This window comes from Sapajus apella, unplaced genomic scaffold (genome assembly GCF_009761245.1).
Source record: "Sapajus apella isolate SASKATOON/1434 unplaced genomic scaffold, GSC_monkey_1.0 scaffold110, whole genome shotgun sequence".
NCBI classification, from domain to species: Eukaryota; Metazoa; Chordata; class Mammalia; order Primates; family Cebidae; genus Sapajus; species Sapajus apella.
In genome coordinates, this window is record NW_022437050.1 from 3,501,557 (window position 1) to 3,519,813 (window position 18,257).

Genomic DNA, 18,257 nt, shown 5'->3' on the forward strand with positions numbered 1-18,257 from the left:
ACCTATAAAATCAAAACCATAACAGCTCCTCCACTGTGGGTGGTGAGTTAATATTTATATATTATATAGATTTATTCTAGAAGGGGAAACTGAGGAACTCTCCTAGAATCCAGAGGAAAAATTTGATGGTGGTAGGAACTGGACAGGATGAAAGAAAAGTTAAGAGAAGTGGGAGATAGATTGAGAAGTTGCAACAGTTGTCTTAATACAGATGGAGACAATTAAAAGAATGGAGAGGAAGATACATTCAAAGATACTCTAGAAAAAAATTCCTAGAATTGAAAAATATATGAGTCCTGAGTGCAAATAATGCAATGGTTTCCATGTCAGTGAGTGCATGTTCAGAATAGGTATGCGGTAAGTCCTCAGATGGCATTGCCCACTGGTTCTTGGAAACTGCAACTTAGCAAAACGACCTGTAAGGAAACCAATTTACCATAGGCTAATGAATGCAAACAGGAATTAAGTTCCTACTCACAAAAACATCACCAAACTTCTTCTTTTTTTTTTTTTAAGACAGGGTCTCACTGTTACACAAGCTGGAATGCAGTGGTGCAATCATCGCTCACTCACTGTAGCTTTGACCTCCCAGGCTCAAGCAATCCTCCTGCCTTAGCCTTCCAATGTGCTGGGATTTCAGGCATCAGCCATTGCACCTGGCCTGCCAAACTTCTGAAGACCAAAACACTTCTAGTATTAAACATGGAAATCCATGTGTATTATACATGCAGTAAATGTGAGCCTAAGAAAGATTCATTAAAAACAGTAAGTAATGATTTACCCATTTATTACAGTTCAGGGTCTTCGGTGGCTAGAGCCCATCCCAGCAGCTCAAGACACAAGATGGGTACCAGCCCAGGATAGGACACCATCACAAGGCAACTCTCACACCCCACACTCACTCAGACAGGAATCATATAGACACACCAATGAACCTAATTGCCCACCTTTGGGATATGAGAGGAAATCGCAATACCCAGAGAAAACCCACACAGACATAGGGATACTCGCAGACTCCACGCAGGCAGTGGTCCCAGCCAAGAATCAACTTTTTTTCTCATTGACGTTAAATGAAACAACATTGAATGACATGACATTGATACCCCCCTCTGAAAAACTCATACTTGGGCTTGGAAGACAAACCAATACACCAGAGAATCATAAAATAAGACAATCGTACATCTTGATTTTAGCTTCTGGCCAATTTCCTATGATAACCTTGAGAACAAGATGATAGAATTGGGACTGACTGGTTTTCCTGATGGGTGAACTCACAGGTGGTTGAACAGCATTACCTAAATAGTATTGATAATACTGTTATCTTTGTGCAGAATACATTTTAAAAACCTTGGAGAAGGTCTAAGGGGTTAGACCAAAGAGCTCATTTCTGGACCCTGTTTTGTTTAACACCTTTGGCAATGATGTGTGTGATGACATAAAGGAGAACCTTATCAGATTTGCAGGTCACATAAAGTTGGGAAAAATGGTTAATATGATAAATGCACTCATCAATATTCAAAAAGACTTGACAGGCAAGAAGATAGGGCCCAAACCACAAGATGGAATTCAACAGAAATAAATGTAAAGTGCTAAATTTTGCCTTAAAATTTTGCCCAATGACAGGATGGGGGAGAATTGGCATGGCAAAGGCCTGGGAGGCAAGGAACGAAGGAAAGAAGGGAGGGAGGGAAGAAGGGAAGGAGGGAAGGAGGGAAGGACCAACTTTATCAGATTTACAGGTCACACAAAATTGGGAAAGATGGTTAATATAATAAGGAAGGAAAACAGGAAGGAAAAGAAAGAAAGAATAAAGAAGGAAGGAAGGAAAGGGAAGAAAAAGAAATGTTTTAATTAACTAAATGTTTAATTAATTAGCTTTTAATTAACTAAATGTTCAATGTGACCTGGTAATGTAATAGTGACACTTAAACCATGAGGTAAGATTATATGAAGAAGGCAAACTGTAGATGCTGCAATTTCTCCCTTCTCTCCCACTCCCAACCCAGTGGATTCAAATTTATGAGAAATAATTTTATCACTAGCAGACAGGATCAAGTTGAGAGAGAAAAGCCAAGTCCAGGAGGCTGCAGGAAAGACCAACTTCAAGACTGGAAATGCCAGAAAAAAAGGATAGCTCTAGGGTGACAAGTTAGAGCTCTGCCTGAGACAGGGACAGCCACCCGGGTTGAACCTTCTGCAAATTCCCCTCCTCTATTCCAGGGCCAGGCAGCACCCCAGGGATATGTCTTCCCTCCTGAAGACAGACTGTGAGCCTGGTGGCCAGAGAGGAAGGACAGTGCTGAGGGGGAGGGCTGGGCTATGCAGGTGAGACCCAGAAGGAACAGGAAGCCTCAGAAACTAGAAAAGGAGTCTCTGAAGCATCGCTCCCTACAACACAGCAGGGATTGTCTCATGCTTACAAAAGGGCTGCAGGCACAAATGCAGTCAGAGCAAATCAGTTAAAGAAGATGTCCAATGTGAACATGGTCCTCTCACCAGGAAACACTAGACACTGGAGGAAAGTCAATGCCATAAGAGAAACAATCAAGTACAGTCAAGGGAAGTATTCACAGGGCCAGCAGAACAAGGCATTAGAATGTGCATGCTTCATGTCCTCAGAAAGACACAAGAAAGCATTGGTTCCACTAATAGAAATTAAAACAAAATATCACCAAAACAACAACAACAAAACCAACTGTAGATGGACTGAATTTACAGAATGGACACAGCTCATAACCACTGAGCTAGAAGATAGATTTGAGGAATTCTCCCACAATCAAGAGAAAAAAAGGCATTGGGGGTGGCCTGGATAGGATAAAAGAAAAGTTAAGAGACATGGAAGATAGATCTAAGAGTTCCCACAGTTGTGTTACAGGTGACCCAGCAGGAGAAAATGAAAAGAACAGAGAGGAAAATAAACTAAAAAAAAAAAACAACTCTAGAAGAAAAACTCCCAGAATTGAAAAAAGATATGAATCCTGAGCTCAAAAAGATGCACAAAGTGCCTGGAAGAATGAGGGGAAAAAAACCATGGTGGTTCGCATGATGCTGAAGTCTAAAGACACCAGGCTTGCAAGAAAAAGTTTTGAAAGCTTGCAGGCATCTGTTACCTGCAAAGCTATCGAATAAGATGGATCAACTGGCCATACCAGTTCCAAGAAGACAATATCCTTAACATTCTAAGGAAGAACAACTTTGAAAATAGAATTCTATATTGAGCTCGACAATGACTTCAAGTATAAACATAGAAAAACAATTTTACACATTCAGGGACTGAAAAAGTTTGCCATCCATAGACGTTTAATGAAACAATCACCAAAAGTGTACATCAGCAAGGAGGAAGACTCCAAGGGGAAGAAACAGGATATAAGGAACAATGGTAGTTGCCTGTTACGGGATGCACAGCATCCCTCCAAAATCTTTGGTTGAAGTCCTAACCTTCCGTTCCTCAGAATGTGACTGTCTTTGGAGACAAGGTCTCTAAAGAGGTGACTAAGCTAAAATGAGAGTTAAGTGGGGTCCTAATCCAATATTCCTCCTGCCCTTCTATGAGAATATATTAGGTTGGTGCAAAAGTAATTGCAGTTTTTTCCATTTAAGTAATGGTAAGAACCACAATTACTTTTGCACCAACCTAACAGAATTTGAGGAAAAAAAAGCATGAAAAATTAACAAGTAAGATTTTTATGCTATTTTTGAGACAAGGTCTTGATCTGTTGCCTAGGCTGGAGTATAGTGGCTCACTGCAGCCTTGACCTCCTGGGTTTAAGCAATCCTCCTGCCTCAGCCTCCTGAGTAGCTGGGACTACAGATGTGCACCACCATGCACAGCTAATTGTTTAATCTTTTGTAGAGACAGGGTCTTACTGTGTTGCCCAGGCTGGTCTCAAATTCCTGGGTTTAAGCAATCCTCCGGCCTCAGCTTCCCAAACTGCTAGGATTACAAGTGTCAGCCACTGTGCCTGGCCACTTCTCATGCTATTAAGAGGAACCTATTAACAACCATGAATGCTTGCATGACTCACAATCTGTCTTTGAAGCACATAAAGCAAAACTGATAGAAATACAGGAAGAACTTGGTAAGACATTGCCACAGTAAAGAGACTTTCTGCAGTCCCCTGAGACAGGGATGGCAAGTACAGGGAAGAGATGATTAAAACAATTAATATGTTTGCTCTAATAGAGCCACAGAACTCTGTACCCAACACATAGGAGAAAAAAACTCTTTTCAATTACACATGGAAATTCTACAAAAATTCAACATGGATTAGCCACAGAGGAAATTTCAAGCAATAACAAAAAGCAAAAATAACACATGGCATATTTGCTTAAAATAATAACATTTTTTAAATGATGAAAGAATAGCCCCTCTAATCTATAAACCAGACTATTTAAAATTTGTAAAAATAAACCATAATGAGAGCAGAAACTGCTAGAACCAACAAGAGAGTGCAATAAGGTGGCTAGATCCAAGGTCAACTTATATCTCTCCAGATATGAAAACATGTTTTAAGACTACAGACCACAGTGGTACAGAAACAGATAATTAGATCATGAACAAAAGTCTAGCAGACAACCGGTGTAGGTGTAAAAATTTAGTGTATGATTAGGGTGACATTTCAAACCAAGGTAGAAAATAAGAGGATTCAAAGTTTGATGGATAATTTGCTAACGATTCAGAAAAAATTAGGTAGGAACATAATTTTTTCTGCCCCTTTGTATAATTTGCAGATAGATGAATGACTTACAAATGAAATAATAAATTCCAAAGTATTAGAAGAAAAAAATTGTTAAATACACCAATAACCTTGGGATAGAAAAGGCCTTCCTAAAGAAGGCATTGTATGCTGATGTCATTTAGGAAAAGATTGATGCCTTCGTGTACATTGTAATTTATAACTTCTATGTGGTGAAAAATAGCACAACGAAGTTAAAATGTAAGTTATGGTCCAGGAAAACATTTGTAATATATGATATACAGATTAATGTGCAGACTGTCAATAAGAGAGACAAGGCACCTGGTGGGAAAGAAAAGAAGGAAACCGAGCAGAAATTCACAGAACTTTACATGACCATTAAACATGACAGTGATAATTAGACTCACTAATAAGGAAAAGAATTGGAATATTGAATATTCTGCACTTGAGTTGCAGCTGCCAAACAGGAGTGATAAAAGAGCTCACCTCCACCAGGCACAGGGGCTCATGCCTGTAATCCCAGTACTTTGGGAGGCTGAGGCAGAGGATCACTGGAGCCCAAGAGTTTGAGACCAGCCTGGGCAACATAGGGAGACCCCCATCTCTACCAAAAAAAAAAAAAAAAGTCAAAGAATGAGACGAGAAGATGGCTTGAGCCTGGGAGGTTGAGGCAGTAATGAGCAGTGATTGCGCCATTGCACTCTAGCCTGCCTGGGCAATGGAAGTGAGACCCCGTCTCAAAATTTTAAAAAAAAATCATTTCACAGGGTTGTTGTGTGAATAAGTGAATGACAGGATCGATGGCCAGTAAGCCATAGGTAGTTCTGTTGTCATTATCATCAGCATGTTTCCACCATCTGAGTGCCAAATGCTTTCAAGCTGGATATATAAGGTTTTGGCAAGGGAGCAGGGAAAAACGTACTCTCCCACTGTCTTGGGGGGAATCTAAATGGGTCCAGCAGTTTTTGAGGGCAATTTGGCAATATCCATGAACACACGTCACCACACATCTGACACCAGGTACTGCTATGTGATTGTGTCTCCCCAAAATCTTATTTTGAGATCCTAACCCCAAGGAGGTGGTCTTAGGAGATGAGATAGAGTTCCTCACCTTTGGGAGTTGATTAGGTCCGGGGAGCTGAACCCTCAGGAATGGGATTAGGACACTTATAAGAGAGGCCCCAGAGAGGCATCCTAGAGAGTCCCCTTGCCCATTTCACCATAGGAGGACATGGCCAGAAGGCACCGTCTATGATGAAGCAAGCTCTCATCAGACACTAAACCTACTGGCGCCTTGATCTTGGACTTCTCATCCTCCAGGACCATAAGAAATAAATGTGAGTTGTTTGTAAGCTGCCTAGTCTATAATATTCTGTTATAGCAGCCTGAATGGACTAAGATGCCCGGCAATTGCTATTTGGCGCCCAAACTAGAGAAACATTCACCCCTCTGCACTCCCATGGACATACAAAGGACAGCAAAAGGTTGGGCACCATCTTAAATACCCATCATAGGAGACACAGCACTTTTTTCTTTGGAGATGGGGTCTCATTCTGTCGCCCAGGCTGAAGTGCAGTGGCGCAATCTTGGCTCACTGCAGCCTCTGCCTCCTGAGTTCCAGCGATTCTCCTGCCTCGGCACCCCAAGTAGCTGGGATTACAGGCACGTGCCACCACGCCCAGCTAATTTTTGTATTTCATTTATTTTTTTGAGACAGAGCTCACTCTCTCACCCAGGCTGGAGTGCAATGGTATGGGATCTGCTCACTGCAACCTCTACCTCCCAGGTTCAAGCGATTCTCCTGCCTCAGCCTCCTGAGTAGCTGGGACTACAGGCATGCACCACCATACCTGGCTAATTTTTGTAGTTTTAGTAGAGATGGGGTTTCGCCATGTTGGCCAGGCTGGTCTTGAACCCTGGGCCTTGTGATCCGCCTGCCTCAATCCCCCAAAGTGCTCAGAATACAGGTATGAACCACTGTGCCTGGCCTAATTTTTGTATTTATAATAGACCCAGCGTTTCACCATGTTGACCAGGCTGGTCTCGAACTCCTGACCTCAAGTGATCCACCTGCCTCAGCCTCCCAAACTGCTGGGATTATAGGTATGAGACACCACACCTGGCCTCATATGGTAATTTTGTGTTTAACTTTTGCCAAAACCGTCCAGCTATTTTCCATGGCAGCCGAACCATATTACATTCATACCATGATTTTTTCTTCAATCACAAAATGCAAGAGAAATTCCAGGAAGGGAGAGGGAATGCCGGAGGAAGCAGCCAGGAAAGGAAAAGTTTGTCGGGTGTCAGTGAGAGTGCAGGAGGGTGGAATCTGCCGGGGTCGAGAGGAAGGCAGGCAGGTCAGTGGTCAGATAGGAGCAGAGCCAGGCAGGACCTGGGGAGGGCATGGGCTGACCCATGTCTGGGCAAAGAGCTGGGCTTGAGTGCATAAAGTCATGGGGAAGTCTACTTAACTGCAGCCAGGGAGGGGTGTTGAATTCCTTTATGCAGAGGCCAGCCTCAGGCACCGGCCCAGCTCACCATCTGGTCACCTGCAGAAGGACCTCATGCCCCTTCCCTTTAGGGTGCATCCTGGAATCTGCTGGAAAACGCAGGAGGGTGAGAGGTCAGGTAATGAGGTTGCTGGTCGCCCTGACCCTGCAGTGCAGAGGCAGGGGGCCCAGAACTGTCATCATCTGCTTCCAACTGTCATAAAAGAGATGTGGTGAGTGGGGAGGATATCAAACTAGGTTTCACATGCAATTGAACCAGGGACTCAGCCAGCTCCTGCGTTTTCTCTCTCTGACTTTAAAATGAACTCTCGGAAGCTCCTGCAGTGGGTCAGGCAGAGCCAATTTAAAAAAAATTAACTCAGCACTGTGCCCACAGAGGAGCTCAATAATAAGGGGGATGACAGCGGGAGTGGCGAGGGCACAGGATGGAACGGCAGGCCCTTCTGTGCTGCCCCGGAGACCCGCTGGCTGCACACACATCAGAAACGTCTCTGCTGAGCCCCCGAATCCTGCCCTGCAGCAAGCGGGAAAACGGAACTTTGCAACAGCACTTCTGGTGGCCAGTGACAGGGTCTGCTTCCCATCCTCTAGACTCACACAGACGTGGAGGCAGGAGTCACTCCAGAGCAGGGAGGGACTAGCAAGCCCTAGAAGAGTTTCCTGGGATTCATCTGTTAGTAATAAAGTGCCATAGACAGGGCGGCTTCAACAATAGACATTGATCATCTCAGGGTCCTGCAGGCTGGTGCCCAAGATCAATGAGGCAGCAGAGTAGGCTTCTCACGAGGCCTCTCTCCTGGGCCTGGAGACAGCATCTTCTCCTTATAAACTCACAGGGCTGCCGTTCTGAGAGCATCTCTCTCTGATCTTTTATTATTTTTTTCTTTTTTGAGACAGAGTCTTGCTCTGTCACCCAGGCTGGAGCGCAGTGGTGTGATCTTGGCTCACTGCAGCCTCCGCCTCCCAGGTTCCAGTGATTCTCCTGCCTCAGCCTCCCAAGTAGCTGGGATTACAGGCATGTGCCATGACACCTGGCTAATTTTTGTATTTTTAGTAGAGATGGGGTTTCACCATGTTGGCCAGGCTGATCTCGAACTCCTGACCTCAGGTGATCCACTCGCCTTGGCCTCCCAAAGTGCTGGGATTACAGGCCTCATTTTCTCTTCTTATAAGGACACCAGTTCCATGGGATTAGGGCTCGCCCCCATGACCTCATTTAAAGACCCTGTCTTCAAATACAGTCACATGGTGAGGTCCTGGGTGTTAGGTCTGCAACATATGGATCTGGGGAGACACCAGCCCATGACACCCCCATAGGGGCTTTGGCGCTGGAGTGGCCCCAGGCCTGCCTTCTCACCTGGCTGCATCAGGTAACTCTGGCTGGCAGCACTTCCAGGCTTTCATTCCAGAACCATGCCAGGGAAATAACAGAATGTATTGAGACTCCTACTTGTGATAGCAGCCGGCTACGTGTGGTGGCCCATGCCTGTGGACTTTGGGAGGCTGAGGCAGTAGGATCGCTTAGTCCAGGAGTTTGAGACTAGCTTGGGCAACAAAGTGAGACCTCATCTCTGCCAAAAATTTTAAAATTAGCCATGTATGGTGGCACACACCTGTGGTCCCAGCTACTTGGGAGGCTGAGGCGGGAGGATCACTTGAGCCCAGGAATCTGAGGCTGCATGGTCTGTGATCTAGCCACTCTCCTCCAGCCTCGGTGTCAGCGCAAGACCCTGTCTCTAATACAAGGAAAGATAGCAGCATTAGGCACTTGATGCTTCCCCTGGGGCTGTATCCAGGAATCTCAAACTATCAGAGGCATTTGGACCAGAGCAACTCCATCTTGAATAGGAGCTGGATAAAGTAAGGCTGAAACCTACTAGGCTGCATTCCCAGGTGGTTAGGCATTCTAAGTCACAGGATGAGATAGGAGGTTGGCATAAAGACCTTGCTGATAAAACAGCTTGCAGTAAAGAGGCCAGCTAAAACCCACCAAAGCCAACATGGCGATGAGAGTCACTTCTGGTCACCCTCATTGCTACACCCCCACCACACTCTGTCTATAGAGGTAGCTGTTCTTTCACCACTTTACTTAATAAGCTTGATTTTGCTTTGCACTGTGGACTCACCCTGAATTCTTTCTTGCATGAGATCCTCCCGCCTCATGACTTTATACGAATGCTATGGCAACACCAAGAAGTTACCCTATACGGTGTAAAAAGGGGAGGCATGAATAATCCACCCCTTGTTTACCATATCATCAAGAAATAACCATAAAAATGGGCACCCAGTAGTCCTTGGGGCTGCTCTGTCTATGGAGTAGTCATTCTTTTATTCCTCAACTTTGTTTTTGAGATAGAGTTTCACTCTTGTTGCCCAGGCCAGAGTGCAGTGGCATGATCTCCGCTCACTGCAACCTCTGCCTCCTGGGTTCAAGCACTCTCCTGCCTCAGCCTCCCAAGTAGCTGGGATTACAGGTACCCGCCACCACGCCTGGCTAATTTTTTGTTTTTTTTTTAGTAGAGACAGAGTTTCACCATGTGGCCAGGCTGATCTCCACCTCCTGACCTCAAGTGATCCACCCGCCTTGTCCTCCCAAAGTGCTGGGATTACAGGCGTGAGCCACTGCGCCGGCCTATTTCTCTACTTTCTTAATAAACTTGCTTTAGCTTTATTCTAATGGACTCACCCTGAATTCTTTCTTGAACGAGATCCAAAAAACCTCCTTTGAAGTCTGGAACTGGATTCCTTTCTGGAAACAAAACCACCCTTGCTGCACCCTCCGTGAAATCTCACAGCATCTCAGTGGAAATTTAGGTGAGCATCCAATTAGTAGGCCAAAAATGGTCCTGGAGAACCAGACTCCCAAGCACCCCCCATCTTCTACCTCTTTACTGGATGCCACAGGGTTTGTCAAAAAAGGTAGAAATTGGATGCAAAGCCAGCGGGATGGGTGGGCAGTGGAGTCCTGCTTTATCTCCGAGGGGGACTGGCCACCTGGCTCAGGCTGCCCAGGATGCGGACAACCTGGACCCTGTAGATTAAACCGGATGCTAGAGGTGCCAAGCCATGAGTGCCCAGGAGAAACATCAGGAGGAAACAGCGCTCTTACGTTTCTTCCCACATCAGTTCTGGGTCCCACTAAAGCTCCTGGAATGATTGATTTTGGTTTGACACTATTGTTGTCTGAGGTGTTCAAACCACAGCAACTCCATCTTGAGTAAGGCCAAGGAAAATGAGGCTGGGACTTGCTTAGCTGCATTCCCAAAAACTGAGGCGTTCCTAGCCTCTAGATGTTTACGGTTAAGAGAACATAGTGATAACGTTTACTAAACAGACCCAGACTTGGGAGTGTCCTGATATTCTGAGATATCTATCTATCATCTATCAATCTATCTACGTATTTTTGTCTGAGATGGAGTCTAGCTCTGTTGCCCAATCTGTAGTGCAGTGGTGCAATCCTGGCTCACTGCAACCTCTGCCTCCTGGATTCAAGTGATTCTCCTGCCTCAGCCTCTTGAGTAGCTGGGATTATAGGGGACCACCACCAGGCCCAGCTAATATTTTTGTATCTTTAGTAGAGACAGGGTTTCACCATGCTGGCCAGGTTGATCTCAAACTCCTGACCTCATGATCCACCCGTCTCAGCCTCTCAAAGTGCTGTTATTACAAGCGTGAGCCACCGTGCCTGGCCCACTGATATACTTTTATTTCTTTTTTGAGACGTAGTCTCACTCTGTTGCCCAGGCTGGAGCACAGTGGAGCAATCTCAGCTCACTGTAACCTCCACCTCCCAGATTCAATCAATTCTTCTGCTTCTACCTCCGAAGTAGCTGATACTACAGCATATGCTACCACGTCTGGCTAATTTTCATGTGTTTAGTAGATACAGAGTTTTGCCATATTGGCCAGGCTGGTCTTGATCTCCTGGGCTCAGGTGATCCTCCCGCCTCGGCCTCCCAAAGTGCTGGGATTACAGGCTTGAGCCACTGCACCTGGCCCTGATATCGTGAGAACAGAAGCACCCCTAATTTTGCTTTAAAGATAATAATATCGATGCTTGCAAAAGATAGTAATTAAGAAAATTAATCCTTTATCACAAACTCTTGTAGCAGAGCACATTTCTCCATGTTTTTTTTTTTTTTATCCTACATATAAACAAGTATTGTACCTAGGCGGATGCATCCCTCCTCTTAATTTCGGGACCTCCCTACTCTGTCTATGGAGGTAGCTGTTGTTTTACCACTTTACTTAATAAACTTGATTGTGCTTTGCACCGTAGACCCACCCTGAATTCTTTCTTGCGTGAGATCCAAGAACCCTCTCTTGGGGTCTGGATTGGGACTCCTTTCCTGTAACATCGTCAGCTTGCCAGTGAGGATGGCGGCATGGGAGGAAATGGATGTGTGTGAGCAGGGCAGGCTCCTGGCTGAGAACACAGCACGGCCCGCTTCAGACACTGTGACTCAGGTACACACGAAACGCAGGGGGAGAACCCTTGGGGGCACAGGGGAGACCCTTCCTCTCTGAGCACCATGAAGTTGCATCAAACCTGGAAACTTCTGGCAACCCATCAGGTGACCCAAAACATAGAGAGCTTGAGCTGAATCCGAGGTCCCAGGAAAACAATGTTCTGGGACTTTTACCAGAAGTCCAAGTATTTGAATGCAAAATAATTCTGGGTGGCCAGGTGCATTGGCTCACATCTATAATCCCAGCACTTTGGGAGGCTGAGGCAGGTGGATCATCTGAGGTTAGAAGTTCAAGAACAGCCTAGCCAACGTGGTGAAACCCTGTCTCTACTAAAAATACAAAAATTAGGTAGGCGTGATGGTATGCATCTGTAGTCCCAGCTACTTGGGAGGCTGAGGCAGGAGAATCACTTGAACCCAAGAGGCGGAGGTTGCAGTGAACTGAGATCGCTCCACCGCACTCCAGCCTGGGCAACAAGAGTGAAACTCTATCTCAAAAAAAGAAAAAAAAAATTCTGTACTCCTGGAACTACAAGCCATTTATGTTAAATGTGCGGAAATCTATTCTTTGCCCTAAAGGGCTGTTCCTAATCCCCAGAATGTTTTTCCACATTCAGGCTGGTACCTTTTTAAGGGCAGAGCCTGTTTTGTGTTGTCTTTGTTCTCCTTGGCACGTGTTAGACACTTGTAGAGCTTTTAAAAATCCATTGCCCCAGATAATGAAGCAATTAGTAGTGGTAGGGCCCAGGCGATGGCAATTTTAAAGAGGATTCTGACCAGCAGGCAGGGCTGGAAACCATCCCACCAGAGCCCCTGACTTTAACAAGGACCCACATGAAGGGTGAGAGGAGAGGCAGCAGAGGTGAAAGGGGGCCCAGGTGATGCTTGTGGATTGAGCAAAGCTTCTCCAGGTCTACTGTGTATATGAACCCTCTGGGCTCTTGTTGAAGTCATTCACAAGGTCTGGGGTGGGGCCTGGGGGGGGCGGTCTGCATTTCTGACACATGCTCAAGAAGCATCAGTGCTGCTGGTCTGAGGACCACACTTTGAAGAGTAGGAGAAAGGGACACCAGGAGAAAATGCTTCCAGCTGGATTTATAGTGAAATGCATATACATTTATATCTGCTCCCTCCAGAAAATGTAGCAATTCACCAGTTAAGAAATGAAATGTGTGTGTGTTTTCATATGAACATAAAGAACAGAAAAGACTACAGTAGATGAGCGATGTTGACAAAACTTTGGAAGATGGAAAACAGAGACTACCATTTCTGGGGAGACTACTGCTGTGGTCTCAATGTCTGTGTCTTCCCCCAAATTCATATGCTTGAATTCCTCTCCCTCAAGGTGATGCTGTTAGGTGAAGAGATCTTTGGGAGGTGATTAGTTCATGAGGGTGGGGCCCTTAAAAACGAGATTAGTGACTTTATAGAAGGTATTCCAGAGAGTTCTTCCACCCCTTCCACCATGTGAGGACATGGCTCTGAAACTCAGGCCCATTAAAAGAATTAAATGTAATCACAGATTGTAGAATATTTCCCCTCCCCCACACTTTACCACTACACTGAGAGGGCTCCAGTATAATAACAGTGGATTAGTGCTGAAAGAGCTGCAAATCACAGACTTGCTCTAAGGAGAAATAGACAGGGAAGCCTGAAGTCAAGAGACTAGACAAAAGCAAGGACATTTGAGGAGTTTGAAGCTCCTAGCACCTTGAAATACAACAAACATTAAACAGAACCTCAATCTTAGCAAGATTAACAGAAACCTCACACTAATGGCTCATTTTTCTCAGATCATATTACCCAATATGGCATGTATGGCTGTCAACAAAAAATTACAAGGTATACCAAAAGACAACAGACCACACTCTGAAAATACAAACTGATGATCAGAACCAGACTCAGATAGGACACAGATAGGGAATTTAAAATAAGTATGACTAATATGTTGAGGGCTCAAATGGAAAAAAATTAGTATGTAAAAACAGATGGATAAAGTAAGCAGACAAATGGAAACTCTATGAAGGAATCAGAAGGACATGCTAGAAATAAAAATTACAGAATAGAAATGAAGGATGCCTTCAATAAATTCATCAGTAGACTGCATATGGCCAAGGAATCAGTGAGCTTGAATACAGATTCATATAATGTCCCAAACTGAAATGCAAAGAGAAAAAATAATTAAAAAAAAATCAGAATCCAGAATCTACAAGGAGCTCAAACAAATTTACAATGAAGAAAACCAAACAACCCCATTAAAAAGTGGGCAAAGGATGTGAACAGACACTTCTCCAAAGAAGACATTCATGCAGCCAACAAACATGAAACAAAGCTCAACATCACTGATCATTAGAGAAGTGGAAATCAAAACCACAGTGAGATGCCATCCCATGCCAGTCAGAATGGCTATTATTAAAAAGTCAGGAAACAACAGATGCTGGTGAGGTTGTGGAGAAATAGCAATGCTTTTACATTGTTGGTAGGAATGTAAATTAGTTCTACCATTGTGGAGACAGTGTGGCGATTCCTCAAAGACACAGAACCAGAATACCATTTGACCCAGGAATCCAATTACTGGGTATATACCCAAAGGAATGTAAATTATTCTATTACAAAGATATATACATGCATATGTTCATTTCAGCACTGTTCACAATAGCAAAGACATGGAATCAACCCAAATGCCCACCAATGTTAGACTGCATTAAGAAAATGTGGTACATATACACCATGGAATATTATGGAGCCATAAAAAGGAATGAGATCATATCCTTTGCAGGGCCATGGATGAAGACGGAAGCCATTATCCTGAGCAAACTAATGCAGGAACAGAAAACCAAACACTGCATGTTTTCACTCATAAGTGGGAGTTGAACAATGAAAACATATAGACACAGGGAGGGGAACAACACACACTGGGGCCTGTTGGGTGTTGGGGTAGGTGGAGGGAGAGCATTAGGAAAAATAGCTAATGTATGCCAGGCTTTATACCTAGGTGATGGATTGATAGGTGCAGCAAACCACCATGGCACATGTTTACCTATGGAACAAACTTGCACATCCTGCACATGTACCCAAGAACTAAAAATAAAAATAAATCAGAGCAGAACAGCCAAGAAATAGTGGATAATATAAAAAATGTGTAAGGGATACTTGGATAAGAAGAGGGAGAAGAAAAGAGAAGAAAGCAAAAGAAATATTTCAAGTAGTAACGACCAAGAATTTTGCAAAATGAATGACACAAATCCAGGAAGTTCAGAGAATAACAAACAGGATAAAAAACAAAATGCCTTGAGGCATATCCTGTCCAGCTGCAGAAAACCGAAGATAAGGAGAAAAATCTCAAAAGGAGTCAAAAAGGGGAAATACCCTATCTTATCTGTAAGTGAATAATGATAAGAATTACTGCAGACATCTCATCAGAAACCATACGAGCAAGAAGGAAGTAGAGTAAAATATTGACAGAAAAAACCACTGACTTAGCATAGAATTCTGTGAAGTAGTCCTCAAACATGAAGGAGAAATAATGACTTTCTAAGATAAGCAAAAATGGAGAGAATTCATAGCAGACTTGCTCTGCAAGAAATGTTAAAAGGTCTTTAGCAGAAGAATAATGACGTAAAGAAAGGGAGAACAATGGAGAAATAAGAATAAAATAAGATCTTTTTCAAAATTCTTAACGGGTCTAAAAGATAACTGTTTTTAAAGTAGTAACAGTAATGATATAGTAGGTAATTATAGCATATGGATCAGTGAAGTGATTGGCAGCCATCTGAGTCAGGAAGGAGGAATTGGGAATTCTGTTACAAGGTATCTTAACTACATGTAAAACAGTAAAGTGTTATTTGACGGTGAACTTGGATTAGCTAAAAATGCGCTTTCTAAGTTCTAGGATAACCACTGAAAATATTTAAATAGAAATATAGTTGATATGCTAAGAGAAAACATAAAATGCTCACTTAAAACCTGAGAAGTTGGCTGTGTCAGTAGCTCACACCTGTAATCCCAACATTTTAGAAGGCTGAGGCTGGAGGATCCCTTGAGACCAGGAGTTTGAGACCAGCCTGGTAACATATTGAGACTGTGTCTCTACAAAAAATACAAAAGTTAGGCCAGGTGCGGTGGCTCATGCCTGTAATCCTAGCACTTTGGGAGGCTGAGGCGGGTAGATCACCTGAGGTCGGCAGGTCGAGACCAGCCTGACCAACATGGAGATTCCCCATCTCTACTAAAAATACAAAATTAGCTGGGTGTGGTGGCACATGCCTGTAATTCCAGCTACTTGGGAGGCTGAGGCAGGAGAATCACTTGAACCTGGGAGGCAGAGGTTGAGGTGGGCTGAGATCACGACACTGTACTCCAACCTAGGCAACAAGAGTGAAACTCTGTCTCAAAAAACATAAATAAGTAAAAAATTAAAAAATTAGGCAGGTTAGGTGTTGTGTGCCTGTAGTCCTAGCTACTTGGGAGGCTATGGTGGGAGGATGGCTTGAGTCCAGGAGGTTGAGGCTGCAGTGAGCTATGATGGCACCAATGCACTCCAACCTGGGTGACAGAGTGAGCCCCTGTCTCAAAAAATAAAGAAAGAAAAGAAAAGAAAAAAGAAAAGAACAACGAAACACCTGAAAGGTCACAAAACAAGGCTGGGGGAAGATAGCTTTGTATTTTTTCAGAGAAGGACAAGTAGATCTAAGGAACAAAACAGATATTGGGTTCAGATCTCGAATCATGATTATTTGGAAATGTTGATATATAAGAAACATGGCATTGCAGATCAGTGGGAAAAAGATCAGCTGCAAAAACAACTGGATATTTCTTTGGAAATAAATTTAACTGGATTTCTCCCATAAGCCATTCACATAAACAAATACCTATACTTTAATGTGAAATCTTATTGCTAGCATTTCCTATGATGTATTGATCTATATACAGATCATCCCAAATTTATGATGGCTCGACCTACAATTCTTTGACTTTACAATGGTGCAAAGTGATAGGCATTTAGTAAAAACTCTCTCGAGTACCCAAATAACCATTTTGTTTTTCACTTTCAGTATGGCCGGTATCCAATAAATGCCAAGATATTTTCCACACTTTATTAGAAAATAGGTTTCCTGTGAGATGATTTTGCCCAACTGTAGGCTAATGTAAGTGTTTTGATATGCCAAGCTACTCTGGGATGTTCAGCAGGCATACTAAATGCATTTTGTTTTTTTGAGGCGGAGTTTTGCTCGTCGCCGAGGTTGGAGTGCAATGATATGATCTCAGCTCACTGCAGCCTCCGCCTCCTGGGTTCAAGCAAGTCTCCTGTCTCAGCCTCTCAAATAGCTGCGATTACAGGTGCCTGCCACCATGCCTGGCTAATTTTTGTATTTTTTAGTAGAGACAGAGTTTCAGCATGTTGGCCAGGCTGGGGGTCCTGAACTCCTGACCTTAGGTGATCCACCCACCTCACCCTCCCAAAGTGCTTGGTAACAGGTGTGAGCCACCACACCCAGCCTACTAAATGCATTTTTGACTCACATATTTTCAACTTATATGTGAAAATATGTGAGTTCATCAGGATATAACCCTACCATAAGTCAAGGAGTATCTGTATATATATTTGTCTGAAATTTTCAAGAAATCTAATTTATAATTTAAAAACATTTACAGGCTTAACATTACAGAAGGATGAAACCTGAGTGCCTAATGGTGGAAGAGCTGAGAAGGAGAGAGACAGTTTTCTCTGCAGAACCCCAGAAGGGCTCAGAAAATAGAAGCATTTTGTATTGCAGGAGGTGGTGTGCAGGGCAGGACTGAGGCCAGCAGATGAGTGGAGGAAATGTAAAAGGAGCAGGTAAGCTACCTGATTCCTTCCCCAACCCTGATAGGAGAAGGTAGGTTTACTCACCAGAAAATTATGGGGACAACAGGTGTGGGGATAAGGTGCCATCTGAAAGGGTAGGTGATTAAAATGTTGGAAGAACAGGATTCAGAAGTAGGGAGGGGCAGGCTGGAGGACTACTATTTTTTATTTTAAGCCATGTGATAGTATTTGATGTTTTATTTCTATTTTTATTTTTAGACAAGGTCTCACTCTGTTGCTTAGGCTAGAGTACAGTAGCATAGTACTCTATGCATACAGTATATACATAGCATACAGTATAGCTCACTGTAGTACTATGTATGTATACACTATGTATATACTGTATGCATACATATATACATATACTGTATATACATAGCATACAGTATAGCTCACTGTAGCCTCGACTTCCCAGGCTCAGGTGATCCTCTCACCTCAGCCTCCTGAGTAACTGGGACTACAGGTGTGTGCCACCGCACATGGCTAATTTTTTGCATTTTTTTGGTAGAAACAGGGTTTTGCCATGTTGCCCAGGCTGGTCTCAAACTCCTGAGCTCAGGTGATCCAACTGTCTTGACCTCCCAAAGTGCTGGGATTACAGGCAGGAGCCACCACACCTAGCTGTGTTTGACTTTTGTAAACCAAGTACACATATTGTTTAGATAAAAATATGAAGCAAACTTAAAGAAAACAACCACAACCTAAAATTAAGTCTCTTCTGGATGTGGTCACT

The 18,257-nt window shown here is 43.6% G+C and overlaps 1 protein-coding gene across 4 annotated transcripts in view; it reads right to left on the minus strand.

Moving 5' to 3' along the window:
* The window catches only part of CARD11 (caspase recruitment domain family member 11), a 149,861-nt gene that overhangs the window by 112,982 nt on the left and 18,622 nt on the right, over positions 1–18,257 (minus strand). The gene's annotated exons all lie outside the window — the stretch shown is intronic.